General features: G+C 42.2%; 1 long non-coding RNA gene across 1 annotated transcript; it reads right to left on the bottom strand.

The window, feature by feature from the left end:
- Positions 1 to 16,319: 16,319 nt before the first annotated feature.
- LOC132345381 (uncharacterized) lies at positions 16,320 to 19,042 on the bottom strand. The gene is made up of 2 exons (XR_009494732.1): positions 16,633 to 19,042; positions 16,320 to 16,494 (listed from the first exon to the last, which is right to left on the bottom strand). It is a non-coding gene; the product is annotated as an uncharacterized lncRNA (long non-coding RNA).
- Between the last annotated feature and the right edge of the window lie 4,210 nt (positions 19,043 to 23,252).

The following is a 23,252-nucleotide window of genomic DNA, read 5'->3' as shown; positions in this document are numbered from 1 at the left end:
TACATGTGTAAGCTAGTGGAGCCTCACTGACCACAGCACGTTGGCAGGTTGGTAATGAATGTGTGTATGCATGTGTGTGTTCCTTCTGAGATTTGGGAGTCAGTTGTTCCAGCATCAGAACAGAGCCTATTCTGAAGACTTGAAAGGAAGACAAAATCTGTCACATAAAGCAGGTACTTTTCTGGATCTCCTCTTCCTTCTGTGTCTTCATCCCAAGCTGCTCCCTCAGGTCTCAACTTGATTCCTCTTTGGGGCTTGGTTGATTCCTAATCACCATCACTGATTGACCAACAACTAGACCTAAACTTCTGCTTAAGAGCATCCACACCTGGTGCAGCTCCTCCTCCCTTTACATCAGTCTGTGCTGACAGTGGTGCTTCCATTTCCCCATTTTTGTCTCTGAGCATCTTGACCTTCATCCTTAAACAGCTCTCCTTTGCTCTGAGTTAGTCAGTTCATCATCTTTCATCTTATTTTTACATTCCACCAATCCTGTACTAATGAAAAAGCAGCATGTACTTTCCAAACCTCTTCTGTTTCTTCTTGATTTCCAGAACAAATCTGATTCCTGGATTTAGTTCTTCATGTAGTTAATTAAATTCTTCACCTTTGGGTAAGAAATAATTTTGCTGAATTATTTTTTCCCTCAACTGAAGAAAATAGCACATTCAAAACCTATCTCCTTGTGACCATGTAACCGAAAGGTATGTGTGAGGGGTCCGGCTGCTAACCGCTAAAAAGCCAGCATACAGGCCAGGTTGGTGGAAAGGAAAGTTTGTTTTATTCCAGATGCCAGCAACTGGCGGGGATGGTGGTGGACATGTGTACAAGGGCTGACTCCGCCCACCCCATGACAAGAGGGTGAGAGCTTCTATAGACAGAGCCGCGGTGGGGGGAGGTTATATGCAGAAACAGCACACTCATCTCTAACAATCATCTTCAAATTGGTCATCAGTGGTCTGATTAGCATCATCTTGGTGGTTTTCAGTTCAGTTCAGTCGCTCAGTCGAGTCCGACTCTTTGCAACCCCATGGGCTGCAGCACACCAGGCTTCCCTGTCCATCACTAACTCCTGGAACTTGCTCAAACTCATGTCCATTGAGTCAGTGATGCCATCCAAAACATCCACTGGTTGTTTTAGGTACAGTTGTTCTTTAGTGCCTGGGTGTACTTGTTCCCATGTCTTTGTGGTCAGTTCTCAGAATTGTGGATGCTCAAGTCCTGGATACAGTGTGGTCATCATGTAGTTCACTGCTCCGCCTGGTGTTTTGTGTCTATAAGACAGCTCACAGGACATGGCTCAGAATATCATCTATAACCCTTGAGAAAGAACTAAAGGTCCTTGACTGTGCTTAATGACTACATTATTAATACTTAGTCTCCTCTGACTGTTTTCCTTTGTTTCCACGTTTCTCACTTCTCCAATTAAACGTATTCTTTGACTAAAGTTTTCCACAGGCAAAAGGCAGGCAGAAGACACGGTGAGGGGGCAAGGATCATAGAGTCCTCTCTGCTTCAACCACAGCCCTGGGGCTCCCCTCAGGATTTGGAAGGGGCTGGTGCAAGGAGAGGCTCTGAAGAACATGTTTCATCAACTTCACGATTAACCCACCTCTGCTCAGAGCTGATGTAATTACCAACTGCAGAGCTATTGAGTTCTTGTGGGTGGTGATTCTTAAACCACTGCAACCTAAGGTTAGTGCCTCTGGGGTGGCACTCAGAGTTCAAAGCCTGAGTGATTGCTCAGACTCAAAGTCTATGAACTGAGGCTCTATTCCATGTGGAGCTTTGGTGCAGATGAGTTCTGCCCGCAGACCAGCCTCAGAACACTGGAAATACAGCAAAATATGTTCCTCCTTTAACATGAAAGACTCTGTGAACAGATCTCTTTTTCTTGTCATCGAATGCTTCCCAATCTGGGCATGCTAACCAAGGCTCCTGCAGTCTTCAGGCATTGTCTGAGGCCTTGCCAGGGCCCAGGATTGGAGTGAGGCCTATGCCTGTGTATAAGCTCTATATTTCCCCTCTCTATAACTTCACAGATGCTCAGCTAATATTTATTGAATGGCTGAATGGCACTGTACTAAATATTGAAGATAAGTTGTCTTAAATATAAAGAAACGTTTCTGAGAACATCATTTAGTGAATATTTTTGTTTTAAAGGCAAATCTTTATGGCAATTAGCAAGGCAGAATTTGATTTTCAAAAACAAGCAGCTATCACCAACAAATATGTCACAACGAACACTGCAAATCTCTATCTCTAAGGATACACAAGGCAAACCACAAAGTACCTACATGTGGCTTCTTAATAAGTCTTAATCAAACACAACTGAGGAGACAGGATATTCATATGGTTTATCATTGACAGTTTTTTCATTAAAACCACATAGCAATATCACAGGAAGAAAATCTGCAATTAAAAAAGTACAGCTGCACCATCAATATGACATAAGGAAGGAGATAAGGTGCCAAAAGACTTCTTTGGCTTAAAATAACAGACAGCTTAATTAGTGTTTCACTTTTCGAAGGAGAGTCCTCTTCAGCTGATCTTGAAAGATGATGTGGAGACCAGGACAACTCAACTGTTGTGCACAACAGTTAGAACTGTGAACTGATAATTTTGGATACTGTTGCTCTTTGAGTCCCTTCTTGTTACTTTTTGTGAATCTACTGTAGATTTTTACATTTCTGTTGCCACATGGCTCACATAAAACATCTTAGAGGGACAACAGTAAATACTACACTGATAACAAATTAATTCCAATGACATGCAAAAGCTCTACCTTTTTATCCCCTTCTACGCATTTTGTTTTGGATGTCACAATTTACCTCTCTCTACCACAGGACTGGAAAAGGTCAGTTTTCATTCCAATCCCAAAGAAAGGCAATGCCAAAGAATGCTCAAACTACTGCACAATTGCACTCATCTCACACGCTAGTAAAGTAATGCTCAAAATTCTCCAAGCCAGGCTTCAGCAATACGTGAACCGTGAACTTCCTGATGTTCAAGCTGGTTTTAGAAAAGGCAGAGGAACCAGAGATCAAATTGCCAACATCCGCTGGATCATAGAAAAAGCAAGAGAGTTCCAGAAAAACATCAATTTCTGCTTTATTGACTATGCCAAAGCCTTTGACTGTGTGGATCACAATAAACTGTGGAAAATTCTGAAAGAGATGGGAATACCAGACCACTTGATCTGCCGATCTGCCTCTTGAGAAATTTGCATGCAGGTCAGGAAGCAACAGTTAGAAATGGACATGGAACAACAGACTGGTTCCAAATAGGAAAAGGAGTACCTCAAGGCTGTATATTGTCACCCTGTTTATTTAACTTATATACAGAGTACATCATGAGAAACCCTGGACTGGAAGAAACACAAACTGGAATCAAGATTGCCAGGAGAAATATCAATAACCTCAGATATGCAGATGACACCACCCTTATGGCAAAAAGTGAAGAGGAACTCAAAAGCCTCTTGATGAAAGTGAAAGTGGAGAGTGAAAAAGTTGGCTTAAAGCTTAATATTCAGAAAATGAAGACCACGGCATCCGGTCCCACCACTTCATGGGAAACAGATGGGTAAACAGTGGAAACAGTGTCAGAGTTTATTTTGGGGGGCTTCAAAATCACTGCAGATGGTGACTGCAGCCATGAAATTAAAAGACGTTTACTCCTTGGAAGGAAAGTTATGACCAATCTAGATAGCATATTCAAAAGCAGAGACATTACTTTACCAACAAAGGTTCGTCTAGTCAAGGCTATGGTTTTTCCTGTGGTCATGTATGGATGTGAGAGTTGGACTGTGAAGAAGGCTGAGCGCCAAAGAATTGATACTTTTGAACTGTGGTGTTGGAGAAGACTCTTGAGAGTCCCTTGGACTGCAAGGAGATCCAACCAGTCCATTCCGAAGCAGCTCAGCCCTGGGATTTCTTTGGAAGGAATGATGCTAAAGCTGAAACTCCAGTACTTTGGCCACCTCATGCGAAGAGTTGACTCATTGGAAAAGACTCTGATGCTGGGAGGGACTGGGGGCAGGAGGAGAAGGGGACGACAGAGGATGAGATGGCTGGATGGCATCACTGACTCGATGGATGTGAATCTCAGTGAACTCCGGGAGTTGGTGATGGACAGGGAGGCCTGGCGTGCTGCGATTCATGGGGTCGCAAAGAGTCGGACACGACTGAGCGACTGATCTGATCTGATCTGATCTGATATTGTATATCCACTAACAAAATATTTTTCTCTATAGCTATTTTAATACTTTCTTTAGACTAAAGCTAATTGATTAGCACACTACCATATTACAGTGTCAGAGGATGCTGAATTGGATTCAGTATTTACATTTACAAGTCTGTTGCATGCATAAGTGAAATGCATATTTTCACTTCTTTCATATAAAAATTAGCATCCTTCATTTAGTTTGAGGAACTCCTCTCAGCAATCTTGTAAGACAAGCCTAATGTTGGTAAATCCCTCAACTGTTGTTTGTTTGGGAAAGTCTTTATATCGTCTTCATTTATGAAAAACAACCTTCCTGAGAAAAGTATTTGTGGTGGTAGGCTTTTTTTTTTTCTAAAGTTTGAATATATCATCCTTTCTCTCCTGGACAGTCAGTTTTCTACTAAAAAGTCCACTGATATTTTTAAGGAAATTTCTTTTTTGTGAGCATTTACTTTTCTCTTGTTGCCTATAAAATTCTCTCTTCTTCTTGATTACAAGAAATGTGTCTTGGGGATGATCATTTTGAATGAACTCTGAGGAGTGACCTATTAGCTACATGAACTTGGATGTCTAAATCTCATCAGATTTGGGACTTATCTGGTATTATTTCTTTAAGTACAATCTGTGTCCCTTTCTCCCTCTCTTGTCCTTCCTGGACTCCAATAATGTGCAGGTTGTTTCTGTGAATGTTACCCCATAGTTCACACAGGTTCTTTCACTCTTTTTCATTCCTCTTTTTCTTTGTTCCCTGGCTGGGTAATCTCAATGGCCCTGTCTTCTAAGTTACAGAGTCTTCTGCTGTTGTTGATGCTTTAGGTAGCATCAACAATTTTTCATTTTGTTGCATTCCATTCATTGTAGTCTTTTTTTTTCTTTCTTTCTTTTCTTTTCTTTCTTTAATTTAATTTAATTTTATTTTTTTTAGTTTAATTTTATTCTTAAACTTTACAAATTGTATTAGTTTTGGCAAATATCAAAATGAATCCGCCACAGGTATACCCGTGCTCCCCATCCTGAACCCTCCTCACTCCTCCCTCCTCCCTCCCCCCTCCTCCCTCCCCATACCCTCCCCCTGGGCCGTCCCAGTGCATCAGCCCCAAGCATCCAGCATCGTGCATCGAACCTGGACTGGCGACTCATCTCATACATGATATTACCCATGTTTCAATGCCATTCTCCCAAATCTCCCCACCCTCTCCCTCTCACACAGAGTCCATAAGACTGACCTATACATCAGTGTCTCTTTTGCTGTCTCATACACAGAGTTATTGTTACCATCTTTCTAAATTCCATATATATGCGTTAGTATACTGTATTGGTGTTTTTCTTTCTGGCTTACTTCACTCTGTATAATAGGCTCCAGTTTCATCCACCTCATTAGAACTGATTCAAATGTATTCTTTTTAATGGCTGAGTAATACTCCATTGTGTATATGTACCACTGCTTTCTTATCCATTCATCTGCTGATGGGCATCTAGGTTGCTTCCATGTCCTGGCTATTAAAAACAGTGCTGCGATGAACATTGGGGTACATGTGTCTCTTTCCCTTCTGGTTTCCTCAGTGTGTATGCCCAGCAGTGGGATTGCTGGATCATAAGGCAGTTCTAGTTCCAGTTTTTTAAGGAATCTCCACACTGTTCTCCATAGTGGCTGTACTAGTTTGCATTCCCACCAACAGTGTAAGAGGGTTCCCTTTTCTCCATACCCTCTCCACCATTTATTGCTTGTAGACTTTTGGATCGCAGCCATTCTGACTGGCGTGAAATGGTACCTCAGAGTGGTTTTGATTTGCATTTCTCTGATAATGAGTGATGTTGAGCATCTTTTCATGTGTTTGCTAGCCATCTGTATGTCTTCTTTGGAGAAATGTCTATTTAGTTCTTTGGCCCATTTTTTGATTGGGTCATTTATTTTTCTGGAGTTGAGCTGTAGGAGTTGCTTGTATATTTTTGAGATTAGTTGTTTGTCAGTTGCTTCATTTGCTATTATTTTCTCCCATTCTGAAGGCTGTCTTTTCACCTTGCTAATAGTTTCCTTTGTTGTGCAGAAGCTTTTAAGTTTAATTAGGTCCCATTTGTTTATTTTTGCTTTTATTTCCAATATTCTGGGAGGTGGGTCATAGAGGATCCTGCTGTGATGTATGTCAGAGACTGTTTTGCCTATGTTCTCCTCTAGGAATTTTATAGTTTCTGGTCTTACATTGAGATCTTTAATCCATTTTGAGTTTATTTTTGTGTATGGTGTTAGAAAGTGTTCTAGTTTCATTCTTTTATAAGTGGTTGACCAGTTTTCCCAGCACCACTTGTTAAAGAGATTGTCTTTAATCCATTGTATATTCTTGCCTCCTTTGTCAAAGATCAGGTGACAATAGGTGCGTGGATTTATCTCTGGGCTTTCTATTTTGTTCCATTGATCAATATTTCTGTCTTTGTGCCAGTACCATACTGTCTTGATAACTGTGGCTTTGTAATAGAGCCTGAAGTCAGGTAGGTTGATTCCTCCAGTTCCATTCTTCTTTCTCAAGATAGCTTTGGCTATTCGAGCTTTTTTGTATTTCCATACAAATTGTGAAATTATTTGTTCTAGCTCTGTGAAGAATACTGTTGGAAGCTTGATAGGGATTGCATTGAATCTATAAATTGTTTTGGGTAGTATATTCATTTTCACTATATTGATTCCTCCAATCCATGAACATGGTATATTTCTCCTTCTATTAGTGTCCTCTTTGATTTCTTTCACCAGTGTTTTATAGTTTTCTATATATAGGTTTTTAGTTTCTTTAGGTAGGTATATTCCTAAGTATTTTATTCTTTCCACTGCAATGGTGAATGGAATTGTTTCCTTAATTTCTCTTTCTGTTTTCTCATTATTAGTGTATAGGGATGCCAGGGATTTCTGTGTGTTGATTTTATATCCTGCAACTTTACTATAATCATTGATTAGTTCTAGTAGTTTTCTGGTGGAGTCTTTAGGGTTTTCTATGTAGAGGATCATGTCATCTGCAAATAGTGAGAGATTTACTTCTTCTTTTCCAATTTGGGTTCCTTTTATTTCTTTTTCTGCTCTGATTGCTGTGGCCAAAACTTCCAAAACTATGTTGAATAGTAATGGTGAAAGTGGGCACCCTTGTCTTGTTCCTGACTTTAGAGGAAATGCTTTCAGTTTTTCACCATTGAGGATAATGTTTGCTGTGTGTTTCTCATATATAGCTTTTACTATGTTGAGGTATGTTCCTTCTATTCCTGCTTTCTGGAGAGTTTTTATCATAAATGGATGTTGAATTTTGTCAAAGGCTTTCTCTGCATCTATTGAGATAATCATATGGTTTTTATTTGTCAATTTGTTAATGTGGTGTATTACATTGATTGATTTGCAGATATTGAAGAATCCTTGCATCCCTGGGATAAAGCCCACTTGGTCATGGTGTATGATCTTTTTAATGTGTTGTTGGATTCTGATTGCTAGAATTTTGTTAATGATTTTTGCATCTATGTTCATCAGTGATATTGGTCTGTAGTTTTCTTTTTTTGTGGGATCTGTGTCAGGTTTTGGTATTAGAGTGATAGTGGCGTCATAGAATGAGTTTGGAAGGTTACCTTCCTCTGCAATTTTCTGGAAGAGTTTGAGAAGGATAGGTGTTCACTCTTCTCTAAATTTTTGGTAGAATTCAGCTGTGAAGCTGCTTGGACCTGGGCTTTTGTTTGCTGGAAGATTTTTGATCACAGTTTCAATTTCCGTGCTTGTGATGGGTCTGTTAAGATTTTCTATTTCTTCCTGGTCGAGTTTTGGAAAGTTGTACTTTTCTAAGAATTTGTCCATTTCTTCCACGCTGTCCATTTTATTGGCATATAATTGTTGATAGTAGTCTCTTATGATCCTTTGTATTTCTGTGTTTTCTGTTGTGATCTCTCCATTTTCATTTCTAATTTTATTGATTTGATTTTTCTCCCTTTGTTCCTTGATGAGTCTGGCTAATGGTTTGTCAATTTTATTTATCCTTTCAAAGAACCAGCTTTTGGCTTTGTTGAGTTTTGCTATGGTCTCTTTTGTTTCTTTTGCATTTATTTCTGCCCTAATTTTTAAGATTTCTTTCCTTATACTGACCCTGTGGTTCTCCATTTCTTCCTTTTCTAGTTGCTTTAGGTGTAGGGTTAGGTTATTTATTTGAGTTTTATCTTGTTTCTTGAGGTATGCCTGTATTGCTATGAACTTTCCCCTTAGGACTGCTTTTAAAGTGTCCCATAGGTTTTGGGTTGTCGTGTTTTGATTTTCACTCATTTCTACGCAAATTTTGATTTCTTTTTTGATTTCTTCTGTGATTTGTTGGTTATTCAGCAGCGTGTTGTTCAGCCTCCATATGTTGGAATTTTTAATAGTTTTTCTCCTGTAATTGAGATCTAATTTTACTGCATTGTGGTCAGAAAAGATGCTTGGAATGATTTCAATTTTTTTGAATTTACCAAGGCTAGATTTATGGCCCAGGATGTGATCTATCCTGGAGAAGGTTCCATGTGTGCTTGAGAAAAAGGTGAAATTCATTGTTTTGGGATGAAATGTCCTATAGATATCAATTAGGTCTAACTGGTCTATTGTATCGTTTAAAGTTTGTGTTTCCTTGTTAATTTTCTGTTTAGTTGATCTATCCATAGGTGTGAGTGGGGTATTAAAGTCTCCCACTATTATTGTGTTATTGTTAATTTCTCCTTTCATACTTGTTAGCATTTGTCTTACATATTGTGGCGCTCCCGTGTTGGGTGCATATATATTTTAATTGTTATATCTTCTTCTTGGATTGATCCTTTGATCATTATGTAGTGACCATCTTTGTCTCTTTTCACAGCCTTTGTTTTTAAGTCTATTTTATCTGATATAAGTATTGCTACTCCTGCTTTCTTTTGGTCCCTATGTGCATGGAAAATCTTTTTCCAGCCCTTCACTTTCAGTCTGTATGTGTCCCCTGTTTTGAGGTGGGTCTCTTGTAGACAACATATGTAGGGGTCTTGTTTTTTATCCATTCAGCCAGTCTTTGTCTTTTGGTTGGGGCATTCAACCCATTTATGTTTAAGGTAATTACTGATAAGTCTGATCCTGTTGCCATTTATTTTATTGTTTTGGGTTCGATTTTATACACCATTTTTGTGTTTCCTGTCTAGAGAATATTCTTTAGTATTTGTTGGAGAGCTGATTTGGTGGTGCTGAATTCTCTCAGCTTTTGCTTGTCTGAAAAGCTTTTGATTTCTCCTTCATATTTGAATGAGATCCTTGCTGGGTACAATAATCTAGGCTGTAGGTTATTTTCTTTCATCACTTTAAGTATGTCTTGCCATTCCCTCCTGGCTTGAGTTTCTATTGAAAGATCAGCTGTTCTCCTTATGGGAATTCCCTTGTGTGTTATTTGTTGTTTTTCCCTTGCTGCTTTTAATACTTGTTCTTTGTGTTTGATCTTTGTTAATTTGATTAATATGTGTCTTGGGGTGTTTCGCCTTGGGTTTATCCTGTTCGGGACTCTCTGGGTTTCTTGGACTTGGGTGATTATTTCCTTCCCCATTTTAGGGAAGTTTTCAACTATTATCTCTTCAAATATTTTTTCATGGTCTTTCTTTTTGTCTTCTTCTTCTGGGACCCCTATAATTCGAATGTTGTAGTGTTTAATATTGTCCTGGAGGTCTCTGAGATTGTCTTCATTTCTTTTAATTCGTTTTTCTTTTATCCTCTCTGATTCATTTATTTCTACCATTCTATCTTTTATCTCACTTAACCTATCTTCTGCCTCTGTTATTCTACTATTTGTTGCCTCCAGAGTGTTTTTGATTTCATTTATTGCATTATTCATTATATATTGACTCTCTTTTATTTCTTCTAGGCCCTTGTTAAACCTTTCTTGCATCTTCTCAGTCTTTGTCTCCAGGCTATTTATCTGTGATTCCATTTTGATTTCAAGATTTTGGATCAATTTCACTATCATTATTTGGAATTATTTATCAGGTAGATTCCCTATCTCTTCCTCTTTTGTTTGGTTTGGTGGGCATTTATCCTGTTCCTTTATCTGCTGGGTATTCCTCTGTCTCTGTATCTTGTTTAAATTGCTGAGTTTGGGGTGTCCTTTCTGTATTCTGGCAGTTTGTGGAGTTCTCTTTATTGTGGTGTTTCCTCGCTCTGTGTGGGTTTGTACAGGTGGCTTGTCAAGGTTTCTTGTTTAGGGAAGCTTGTGTCGGTGTTCTGGTGGGCGGAGCTGTATTTCTTCTCTCTGGAGTGCAATGAAATGTCCAGTAATGAGTTAAGGGATGTCTATGGTTTTGGGGTGACTTTGGGCTACCTGTATCTTGGAGCTCAGGGTTGTGTTCCTTGTTGCTGGAGAACTTGTTTGGTATGTCTTGCCCTGAAACTTGTTGGCCCTTGTGTGATGCTTGGTTTCAGTGCAGGTATGGAGGCATTTGATGAGCTCCTGTCAATTAATGTTCCTTGGAGTCAGGAGCTCCCTGGAGTCAGGATTTGGACTTAAGCCTCCTGCTTCCAGTTATCGGTCTTATTTTTACAGTAGTTTCAGAGCTTCTCCTTCTATACAGCACCATTGATAAAACATCTACGTTAAAGATGAAAAGTTTCTCTACCGTGAGTGTCACCCAGAGAGGTTTGCAGGGTTATATGGAGAAGAGAAGAGGGAGGGGGGAGTTAGAGGTGACCTGAGTGAGATGAGGTGGAATCAATAGAGGAGAGAGTGGGCTATCCAGTAATCTCTTCCTTATGTGCACTCCACAACTGGACCACTCAGAGTTGTTCATGGAGTTATACAGAGAAGAGAAGAAGGAGGAAGGTGACAGAGGTGGCCAGGAGGATATAAGGGGGGAATGAAAAGGAGGGAGACAGATCCAGCCAGTAATCAGTTTCCTTCGTGTTCTCCACCGTCTGGAACACACAGAAATTCACAGAGTTGGGTAGAGTAGAGAGGGGTTAGGGAGGAGACACAGGCGACCTGGTGGAGAAAAAGGAGAGTCCAAAGGGAGAGAGAGCAGTTAAGCCAGTAATCTCGCTCCCTAGTGAAAAATGGGTACTGAAGATTGGGTTCTTAAAGGTACCAAATTGGTAACAAATACATAAAAGCAAAAATTAAAAATCTAGAGTAGAGTTTGTAATTTCAAAAATACAATGTTAAAGAAAAGAAGAAGGAAAAGAAAGAGAGAAAAAACGAACAAACAAAAACAAACAAGGTCGTGAAAATTATAAAGAAAATATAGGTACAAAATTGACAGCTAATACCTAAAAAGCAAAGTTAAAAATCTAGAGTAGACTTTGGAATTTCAAAAATACAATGTTAAAAAAAGAAGAAGAAAAAGAAAGAGAGAGAGAGAAAAAAAAAATACAAGAACAAAGTCACATAAATTATAAAGAAAATACAGGTACAAAACTGATAACAAATACCAAAAAGCACAAATTAAAAATCTAGAGTAGAGTTTGGAATTTCAGATAAACAATGTTATTTAAAAGAAGAAGAGAAATAAACAGAGAAAACGAAAAAGAAAAAAGAAAAAAGGGTCACAGAAATTATAAAAAAAAACTATAGGTACAAAATTTATAACAAATACCAAAAAGCTAAAATTGAAAATCCAGAGTAGAGTTTGGAATTTCAAAAGTACAATGTGAAAGAAAAGAAGGAAAAAAAAAAAAAAAAAAACAAGGTCAAAAAAATTATAAAATATATATATATGAAGTTTGCTTTAAAAAAAAAAGGGACTTTTTTCTTGCAAAGTAATCGGTTATAAAAGTGAAAATTAAAGGAATAATAGAGGACTTAAAATTTTTTTAATTAAAAAAATAAAATAAAAAGACAGAAAGAATGATCGTAAAAATAGTAAAAATATATCTAGGACTTTCTCCGGTTTTGTTGTGAGTATTGCAGGTTCAGTTCACTTTTGGCTAGTTCCTTGGTCTGACATATTTCTCAAGATCTATAGGCCCCTTCCTATGTAGTTGGCACTAACCACAGGGTTTTAATCTATTGCCTGTAGCTTCCAAGTTGGTTCCCTCTCTTATAGCTTCTTCTGTTTGCTGTTCTCTTCAGTGTCTGGTTTCCACCCTGACACAAAGGGGACGGTGGAGGACACTTTTTTTTTTTAATTTTAGGCTCACTTGTTCAGTCGCGCTGAGGGGAGGTAGGGAGGGATGCTGCAAACAAATAACACTGGCATGTGCTCGCAGTGCCTCAGCCACACTGGGTCTGCCCCCCGTTCACGGTGCGTGTAGCCTCCCTGCCCACACTGCTCAGGCTCTAGGTTGCTCCATCAGGAACCATCCGTGGCTGGCCCTGGGCTGCCTGTACTTGCCAGGTCCAAGCCACTCAGGTTCAGGCACTCGGGTAGTCCTCAGAGGTGCAGACTCTCGGTTGGGCCTGCGTTTTGTGCCCTTCCCAGATCCGAGCAGCTCAGGTGATGAGGTGTTTGGCGCGCGCGATTGTTGCGACTTATCGCCTCCCGGCCGCTCGGTTATCTAGGTGTGCACTGGCGCACCTTCTCAGGCAGATGTTAACCGTCCAGACCCCCAAGAAGTTTTAGTTAGCAAAGAAGCCTGCTTACAGTTTTATAGATAATGTCTCTCTGGGGCTGCGATTGTCCCCTTCTGGCTCTGGCTGCCTATCACCGGAGGGGGATGGTCTGCCGCCGGCGGCCTGGCGGTGTCTTAGGTTAGGGCTGGCTTTTCGCATGGTAGATATCCCGCAGTCTGGTTTGCTAGCCCAAATTATTTCGCTCAGATAGCGCTCGGGGTATTCAGGCCAGATCCTTGCGATGCAGCCCGCGCCACGCCTCCCTGCCCAGCCCCCGCTTGCTAATGGCGGATGCAGGCATCTGTGCTGCTTCTTCGCTGGGGGAGTTACTGTAGGGCTCACAACGTGCGGGTTTTAATTGTTTATTTATTTTTCCTCCCTGTTATGTTGCACTCTGTGCTTCCAAGGCTCGGCACAGATTCGGCAGTGAGAAGGTTTCCTGGTGTTTGGAAACTTCTCTCTTTTTAAGACTCCCTTCCCAGGATGGAACTCTGTCCCTACCTCTTTTGTCTCTTTTTTTGTCTTTTATATTTTTTCCTACCTCCTTTCGAAGACTTGGGTTGCTTTTCTGGGTGCCTGATGTCCTCTGCCGGCATTCAGAAGTTGTTTTCTGGAATTAACTCGGCGTTTAAATGTTCTTTTGATGAATTTGTGGGGGAGAAAGTGTTCTCCCCGTCCTACTCTTCCGCCATCTTAGCTCCTCCTCTCATTGTAGTCTTAAGCAACTGATCCAACCAGTCCATCCTAAAGGAAATCAGTCCTGAGTATTCATTGGAATGACTGATGCTGAAGCTGAAACTCCAATATTTTGACAACCTGATGTGAAGAACTGATGTGAAGAACTCATTAGTAAAGACCCTAAGGTTGCAAAAGATTCGGGGCAGGAGGAAAGGGGAACGACAGGAGATGAAACTGTTTGATGATGGCATCACTGACTCAATGGACATGAGTTTGGGCAAGCTCTAGGAGTTGGTGATGGACAGGGAAGCCTGGCGTGCTGCAGTCCCTGGGGTCGCAAAGAGTCGGACACAACTGAACCACTGAACTGAACTGAATCTTAAGCAACTGAATCTCTGTTTGGTTCATTTTTCTGTTTTCTTCCTTGTGTTATTCTCTTTGCCTCACTGCAAAGCTTGAGGGACCTCAGTTCCCCTACTGGGATTGAATCCAGACAACAGCAGCAAATGCATCAAATCCTAACCACTAAACCATCAGCAAAACTCCCTGTTTACTTCCTTTTTTATGATTTCTATCTCTGTTAAAAAAAAAATCTGAATTTATTCTGTGAAGTAACACCCTAGCTCAACAATTACTGAGCCCTAGCTCAATAATTACTGGGCCTGAGCTCTAGGACCCACAAATCACAAATAGGAGGTGATGCTGCAACCCCGGAAGCCTGGGTGCCTAGAACCTGTTCACAATAAGAGAAGCCCATGCATAGAGAAACCTGCTGCCCACAAAAAAGAGTAGTGCCTGCTTGCTGCATTTGGAGAAAGCCCATGTGCAGCAACAAAGACTCATGCAACCGAAAATTAAAAATAATAATAATGATGAGAAATTTTTTTAAATCTTATTTTCTTCTTATATTGTCTTCCTGAATTTAATTGTTTATCTGTGTTTTTTGGAGTTCACTGAGCTTCTTTGTGTGTCTGCCTTATTTCATCATATGTCTTCTATTTCATCACTTCCCAAGTGAATAGCCATGTGAGCTGCCCTGGAAGAAGCCCTGGGCATCTTCCCATCCCCAAGCACAGCCTCGAACTATGAAGGCTGCAAGCATGAGTGTAGGTTGGAGTCCTAGAAACCATCCCGAGTCATCAACCAAGTAACTGGGTGGGTCCAGCTCACAACCAGGCCAGCACTCTCAGGTTTTTTATTAGTTCAGCAGCTTTTCCACATGTCCACAATGGAATTGGCTGGGGGTGGGGGTGGGGGGGCAGAGAGGGTTGCAGGGGTATTGCTGTGTAAACGTAATCTTTACTTTGTCACTTCTTCATGCCAGCTCTGTCTACACTGAGGAGTCACAGCAGGATCACAATTACATTTTCAGTTCAGTTCAGTCGCTCAGTCGTGTGCCACTCTTTGTGACCCCATGAATCACAGCACGCCAGGCCTCCCTGTCCATCACCAACTCCCAGAGTTCACCCAAACTCATGTCCATCAAGTCGGTGATTTCATCCAGCCATCTCATCCTCTGTCGTCCCCTTCTCCTCCTGCCCCCAATCATTCCCAGCATCAGGGTCTTTTCCAATGAGTCAACTCTTCCCATGAGGTGGCCAAAATATTGGAGTTTCAGCTTTAGCATCAGTCCTTCCAATGAACACCCAGGACTGATCTCCTTTAAGAGGGACTGGTTGGATCTCCTTGCAGTCCAAGGGACTCTCAAGAGTCTTCTCCAACACCACAGTTCAAAACCATAGCCTTGACTAGATGGACCTTTGTTGGCAAAGTAATGTCTCTGCTTTTGAATATGCTGTCTAGGTTGGTCATAACTTTCCTTCCAAGGAGTAAGCGTCTTTTAATTTCATGGCTGCAGTCACCATCTTCAGTGATTTTGGAGCCCAAAAAAATAAAGTCTGACACTGTTTAAGCAATCTTGAAACATCTGAAAAATAGATGTTTTCAAAGAAGCCCCTGGTCTGAAATTCTTCCTCTAAGAGATCAGTCATGTCAGATGCTTCCATCCATATCTCTGAAACATAAATAGCCAAATGTTCTTATCTTTCTATCTACATCTATTCTTCTGGGTCCCCTCTGCCTAGGTCTCCACTTTCTTGCCTTCTTGTCCCATCTGAATACAGGGTGTGGGTGAGCACCAATTTGCCTTCCATCAACTTGAAGATATATATGAACTGATATAATTCACTTATAAGGAGAGATCCTTGGAGAGACAAGAAATAGCAGCATCCTAAAGAAATGGTAGGAAGAGATGGAAAAGAAAGAATGGATTTATAAGGATTGGATAATCAAACAGACATGGGAGATGAGCAAAGAGGTGTCTGTATCCACTAAAGGAATAAATGAGAGATGAAAAAGGAAGAGGTAGTTATGTAAAGTTAGAGTTTTAATTGGCCTCTGAATATTGAGGCAGGATAAGGAAAGCTCTATCCATTCTCTCCCACCAGCCAACCTTCCACTTTGAAACTCATACCCAGTCTGGTGTCCAAGAACAAGTTACAAACTGGTGATGTGACATCTCAGAGGTGTTTAGAACTATTTTGTTTTGTTTTCTTTTTCCATGAGTTCATCTTGTTAGGAAGGAGTATGTGAATATAGACCAAGTTTACATCCTTAAGAGTGACCTGGAGCACTTGTGTGCATGCCCTCATTAGCCTCTAGGACAAGTGAGAAAGCAGGTCAGCTCACTCATCTTTCATTTCCTTTGAGAAAGATGGCATTTGAGGACTATCCTCTAAAAGCGTTTGACATGGAGCTTGCTAAATTAACAGCACAGCAAAAAGTTAATTTATTAAGAATATTTCATTTTGAGCAATTTTCATATGACACAATTACAGGTCAGCACTACTCTACTGAAATACAGGCAGTTAGAATATCTGAGGCTTCATCTCATATTTAATACAGCATCACGAGAAAGTCACTGGGGATGTTCCCAGGGCACTGAGTTCAACATCATCATACCCAGCATCCCCTTTCTTCCCCTGGAGCAGCCAGAAGCTCTCTTCTCCTTCCCCAGGATTAGCTGCCTCTCTGGAGAAGTTCAGGAAAGAGCCTGAAGTACAAAAGAGAAGTTTGATTAGAACTGAGATGAAGATGAGACAGAACCCTCTGGTGTAAGGGAGACAAGCACGTGGTTATAACAAAGCATCCCTGGGGCCCAGGTTGGGGAGGGAGGCTCAGGCTATTTCACATGAGTTCCAGTGAGGATGGATCCCAGCTGTCCTCTCAGATCCAGTGCATGTGGTCTCCTGGGCCTCAGTGTTGGGGAAATCCTGCATCACAGGAGACCTCTGCTCAGGAGTTCTGGGAGACCTGCTTCCAGGCAACACAATACCAAGGAGATGCCCAGCAACGGTAAGAATCATAAAAAGGAATTTAAATGTTCTCCTTTCACAGGTGATAGATGCAAATTCACAATTAGAGGGAGACTGGAGACAGGAAAAATCTGAATTCCTCACTCACAACCCAAGTCTGCTCTTAGTTGACTTGACTCCTGTCCCCAAATGTCCACAAATAGTATCACAGGTGTACCTAGAGATATCTCCTCCCCAGAAACTACACAGGCCCTCAGATGGAGAAATACTCTTTTCTAGAGAATGAGGGTCTTCTTGCAGCTACTGAAATATTAGTTTATTGTGATACACTCAGTCAAAGGCTTTGGCATAGTTAATAAAGCAGAAATAGATGCTTCTCTGGAACTCTCTTGTTTTTTCCATGATCCAGCGAATTTTGGCAATTTGATCTCTGGTTCCTTTGCCTTTTCTAAGTCCAGCTTGAACATTGAGAATTTTATGGTTCATGCCTTGTTGAAGCCTGGCTTAGAGAATTTTGAGCATTACTTTGCTAGAGTGTGAGAAGAGTGCAACTGTGCAGTAGTTTGAACATTCTTTGGCATCACCTTTCTTTGGGATTGGAATGAAAACTGACCTTTTCCAGTCCTATGGCCTGGAAAGATATTATTAAAACTGCTAAGTTTTCCAAATTTGCTGGCATATTGCGTGCAGCACTTTCACAGCATCGTCTTTTAGTATTTGAAAGAACTCAACTGGTATTCCATCACCTCCACTAGCTTTGTTCAGAGTGATGCTTCCTAAGGCCCACTTGACTTCACATTCCAAGATATCTGGCTCTAGGTGAGTGATCACACCATCTGATTATCTGGGTCATGAAGACTTTTTTTGTATAGTTGTTCTGTGTGTTCTTGCCACCTCTTCTTAATATCTTCTGCTTCTGTTAGGTCCATATCATTTCTGTCCTTTATTGTACCCATCTTTGCATGAAATATTCCCTTGGTATCTGTAATTTTCTTGACCAGATCTCTAGTCTTTCCCATTCCATTGTTTTCCTCTGCTTCTTTGCATTGATCAGTGAGGAAGGCTTTCTTATATCTCCTTGCTATTCTTTGGAACTCTGTATTCAAATGGAGATATCTTTCCTTTTCTCCTTTGGTTTCACTTCTCGTCTTTTCTCAGCTATTTGTAAGGCCTCCTCAGACAACCATTTTGTCTTTTTGCATTTCTTTTTCTTGGGGATGGTCTTGATCCCTGCCTCCTGTACAATGTCATGAACCTCCGACCATAATTCATCAGGCACTCTGCCTATCAGACGTAATCCCCTGAATCTATTTCTCACTTCCACTGTATAATCATAAGGAATTGATTTAGGTCATACCTGAATGGTCTAGTGGGTTTCTCTACCTTCTTCAATTTAAGTCTGAATTTGACATAAGGAGTTCATGATCTGAGCCATAGTCAGCTCCCAGTCTTGTTTTTGCTGACAGTATAGAGCATCTCCATCTTTGGCTGCAAAGAATATAATTAACCTGATTTCAGTACTGACCATCTGATGATGTCCACGTGTAGAGTGCTCTCTTGTGTTGTTGGAAGAGGGTGTTTTTTATGACCAGTGCGTTCTCTTGGCAAAACTCTATTAGCCTTTGCCTTGCCTCATTTTGTACTCCATGGCCAAATTTGGCTGTTACTCCAGGTATCTCTTGACTTCCTACTTTTGCATTCCAGTCCCTTATAATCAAAAGGACCTCTTTTTTAGGTGATAGATCTAAAAGGTCATGTAGGTCTTCATAGAACGGCAACTTCAGCTTCTTCAACATTACTGATTCGGCATAGACCTGGATTACTGTGATACTGAATGGTTTGCCTTCATGTATGTGACCGTGCAAAGATATTATTAAAACACTTGTTCCACCTTTGAATTTGGTTTAGTTCAGTTCAGTCACTCAGTCATGCCTGACTCTCTGTGATCCCATGGACTGCGGCACACCAGGCTTCCCTGTCCATCACCAACACCCAGAGCTTGCTCAAACTCATATCCATCAAGTTGGTGATACCATCCAACCACCTCATCCTCTGTCATCTTCTCCTCCTGCCTTCAATCTTTCCCAGCATCAGGGTCTTTTCTAAGGAGTCAGTTCTTCACATCAGGTGGCCAAGGTATTGGAGCTTCTACTTCAGCTCAGTCCTACCAATGAATATTCAAGATTGATTTCCTTTAATATGACTGGGTTGATCTCCTTGCCATCCAAGGCTCTCTAAAGAGTCTTCTCCAACACTACAGTTCAAAAACATCAATTCTTCAGCGCTTAGCTTTCTTTAAATATGCTCAATTAATCGATAAGTTTCTCTTTTGGCCATGACATAATGCTTGTCGGATCTTAGTTCCTTGACCAGGGTTGAACCTAGGCCCTAGCAGGAGGTCCATAAAGCCCCTTGGGCTGGTTGGAGAAGCCCTCCAATGCCCACGATGGTCAGCTCAACTGGGGAGGGCGGGCCCATCTTGGCCTGGGACCGACCCTGAAACTGCAACAGGAAAAAGGAGTCCCCACGTTGGAAGTGCCCCTTCCGCGGGCTGGGGGCGGCACGACTTGCCAGACACAAAGTGAGGGAAGCGCTGGGGTCATCTTGCTCCGGTCTGTGCCTGCCAATGTTCCACAGCACAGGGGGTAGGAGTGGGGCCCCCTGGAGGACAGGGGTCCCCCTGACCCTGATGGAGAGATGCTTAAAAAGGAACCAGAAAGAAGGAGGCTTCCGTCCCATGGAGCTCTGTCTTTCCAACAGAATGAAGAACTGGGTTCTTCTTCCTCCTGAGGCAGCCTGAGATTCTGAAAATCCTTTATGTTCTTTCAGTAGTTGTTTACCTGACAGGAAAGCTGTTTCCCTTACAGTTACACTGAGCAGGGCTTCAACTCTGCGGTTATTCCGTGGAAGAAACACCTGGAAATCCCAGTTTCCCAAGTTGTTGGCTAGTGTAAAAAGAAAACCTGCCCGCATGAGGAAGATGTAAAAAGATGTGGGTTTCAAGTTTTCCCTCTGGTTAGGAAGATCCCTTGGAGGAGGGCCAATGGCACCCATTCCAGTATCTTGCTGAGAAGTCCCATTTGGGACAGAGGAGACGACATAAGTGAAAACTAGAATTTTTTTTCCTTTAACAGTTATGGTTTGCTAGGAAGTCCCTAAACTAGGGTCTCTGTGGGCCTAACAATCCAAAGTGTCCACAGGGCTTGCATTCATCCGGATCCTCGGGGAAGAACCTCCCTTTTCCCCGCCCCTTTTTGTGGTTTTCCTTTGTGGGCCCCTCATTCCTTTGGCTCAGGGCCTTCCTTTCTTCTTTCTTCAACAATGTGGCTCCCATTTTCCAAACTGTTTCTCCCGCTCCACGTCACATTTCCTGCTGACGTGGAGCTGGGGAAAGATTGATGCCATTTCTCAGAAAATAAGCAGGTTTAAAAAAGAATGTTGTAAGGCTTGGGCCTTTGCACAATGGTTAAATCCAACAATATTTGAGTTTTTATGTTCCTTCATCCCGAAAGGTTCCTTAATTAATCACGTCTGTTAAAATCCTCTTTTGAAAATGTAAGGTGGGACTGTCCCAGATAATGGAGTGAGCTGCACTGCATGGGACTGGCGAGGCTATGTCACGTTCGGGGATAGGCTTGGGACCAATTCTCTGTGGGTCAGCCCCAGGTTATTGTATCCATGGATCGAACTACCGCTGGTAGCTGGTCCACATCAGGTTGCTGTGGTTCCGATTGTATGAGTTTTGTGTCGCAGGAGATCAGAATGGTCCGATGAGTCTCCGGATCCACATCGCTTAGCTGTCAGTTGGGTCTCCTGCCTCTCTGTTTCATTATTTATTTACATTGTTGGTAGTGTGTGATAATAGGTTATGAGAGTGTTCGATGGGGTGTAATGACATTAATGGAGGCAATATAGTTCGATGTGAATGAAGGGAGGTAACAGTCAGTTCACCTTTGTACCCGTCGTCACTTGGGCCTCAAAGTTTCTTCCCTACCGACCTTAGGTGTCCAGTGTTGGTGTAATGGCAGCTAGTATTTTACAGTAGGGCTTATTTGTATTGGGAGAACCCAGAAAGCTCCTAATGTTGGTTTGGTTGGCCATCGGACGTGCCGGTGTCTTCCTCACTCTTTTCGGTATTCTTGAGAGTTTATTACCAGGCCCGCTCCAAGAATGGTACAGCCGGCGGGTAGGAACGCCAGGGGATGCTGGTGTGGCCTGGAAGGTTTCGCTCTACAACGGGACCTTGTTGTTTAGGAGATAGTGTATTATGCTGCCTGCATTGGCCCGCTCATGGATGATGTCGCATTGGCATGTGGTCCATACATATGACAGGTCCCAGCCTTGTTGTGCTTTGTGGGAACAGTGGTATCAGTTCTCAAGCGACGCCTCTTGTTGGTCCCGCAGAGTTAGTCCTATAAGAATCTCAACTGGAATGAATCCAGTTGCCTAGAGAGATTGACACTCTTTCTTTGCTGGGCAGTGGGTTCGCCATTTTCTGCACCACGTTCTGAGGAATTCACTTAAACTATGCCTTTTTCCAAAAGGAAAGGAAGCCTAGCAGCTCGGTGTGAGAGGTGACTTAACCTTCCTCCTGTTCTGTTTGTCCCACTGCCAATCCATGAAGTCATGTCAATTTGAGTTAGTGAGATTTTTCTAAATATATTTTCAGAACCTATGATGGGTTTTGGTTGAAGTCCTACAAAATGTAGGTGTCTATTACTTTGTGATTTGTTGTCTCATTGTGTCTCACTCATTGTTATTTGGTACTTTGGCTGAGTTGGTGTTGTTAGACCTGTTAAAACAAACTAATTAATGATAAGAGTATGTTCTGTCAAGCTGAGCTGATGTTAATTCATGACCAGTGAATACCTCTCCCAGCCCAAAATGTAGATGATGGAAAGCTTCTGTGGTCCCTTATGTCATTTTTATGACTGTGACCGTGTAGCGCAGGAAGACCTTTAAAGATAATCTCATTGTTTGGGAGGACGAATTCTCATATCCAGCCGCTATGTCTGATAGATCCGACTTTTATTGATCGGTCCTGCTTGTTCCTGCATGTAAGAATAATTGACCTCGGAAAGTAGTTCATGTCCAATCCTGGGCTTGCCGTTTCCCTGCACAAGGTATTTGGCTCAGCCCCCATAGTGCTTCCAGGGGTCCTTCGGCTTCACAGGCTAGTCCCACAGGGAGGGGCTTTGCTCTGCCTTTTTCCAGACAGAGAGAAGCTCCGGCTCAAGGGGAGCGTAGACAGCGAGTTGACTCAGGGAGGGTTGGAGGGTTCTCGAGCATATTGTGGCTTCCTGGGGGAACGTGTGGCGATGTACTACTGAGCGCTGGCAGAGCTTGTAGGGTTTGTGTGTGTCAGCAGCGTGGGCTGTGTGCCAAGGTCTCCGCTGTGAAGAGTGCAGGTTCTGCGACAGTTAGATCCGGTTACCCTGGGAAAATGATGCCCATACCAGTGCATGGAACCGAGCGGTCGTGCCGGTGTGGGGTTTGCGGGAAGTCCCCTTCCCCTTGTGGACTATTGGTGGCTTGCGAGGCCCTGGGGCATTAGTTTGACGCAAGCCAACAAGAGGAATGGCCTGGTTTGTTGGAGTGTCTATACTTGAGTGAGTGAGGGGCTTCAAGGGGTCCACCCCTGAGGTGAAGCTGGGGCAGCCGCAGGGGCAAGTGGGGTGGCCCGGGTGGTGGTAGTTTTGTAGTTCAGACAAGTGGTCCAGGTCCAGGCCCGTGCTGGATTCGTATCTGACATATCAGAAGAGCTGGGGGTTATTGACGTGTGACTATCTCTTGGCATTGAACTGTGAGAGACTGGGGGTTGTTGAATTTTTTTTCAAGGCTCCAGTGGGAACAGGAGGCTGTTTGCCTCTAGTGTTCCTGGCCAGGATGATGTTTCTACCATTATCTCAACAACTGGACTGTGTGTTGTTAGCACTCGGATTTAGTGTAGTTCATAGGACCACATGTGTGCGCTTGCATGTATTCTTTATACTGGCGCGAGATACTGCGATGATTTAGTTAGACTGTCGCGTCTAGTGGGCTTAAGTTGGAGAATAATCTCAGATACTGTGGCGTTTGACGTGTTGTGTCTTGTTGGACCCTCTGACAGCTCCGAAATAAGAGAGTCGAGGAGCCCGTGGCCTATGTTGGGGAAGCCCAGGGACACATTAACACTGGGGTAAGTCCCTCTTGCCCCTTGATGTGTACCAGGGTCAAATATTCTCTAAAGTCCAGGTGGGTCTATAGTGAAGTGCTGTGTTATATTTTTTCGTAACATGGTTTATAGTATTACGATCTTAGGATATTCTTTCGCCACCGTAACGCTTATAAGCTGTTGGCTCCTCATCAGATAGGAAGGTCGCAGGTCCCTGGACTGTTTGATGCTTGCTGTCTCGCCTGAAAGCCAAGGAGAAGGGATGTAGCTTGGTGTCCCCTCTTAGAGGCTGTCCTCACAGGGGCCGCCTCCCTGAACAAATCCCCCCATCACTTCTGCCTC

This window comes from Bos taurus, chromosome 5 (genome assembly GCF_002263795.3).
Source record: "Bos taurus isolate L1 Dominette 01449 registration number 42190680 breed Hereford chromosome 5, ARS-UCD2.0, whole genome shotgun sequence".
In the NCBI taxonomy this organism is placed as follows: Eukaryota; Metazoa; Chordata; class Mammalia; order Artiodactyla; family Bovidae; genus Bos; species Bos taurus.
Note: the sequence above shows the minus strand (reverse complement) of the source record. Positions and strands in the feature narration are given on the sequence as shown.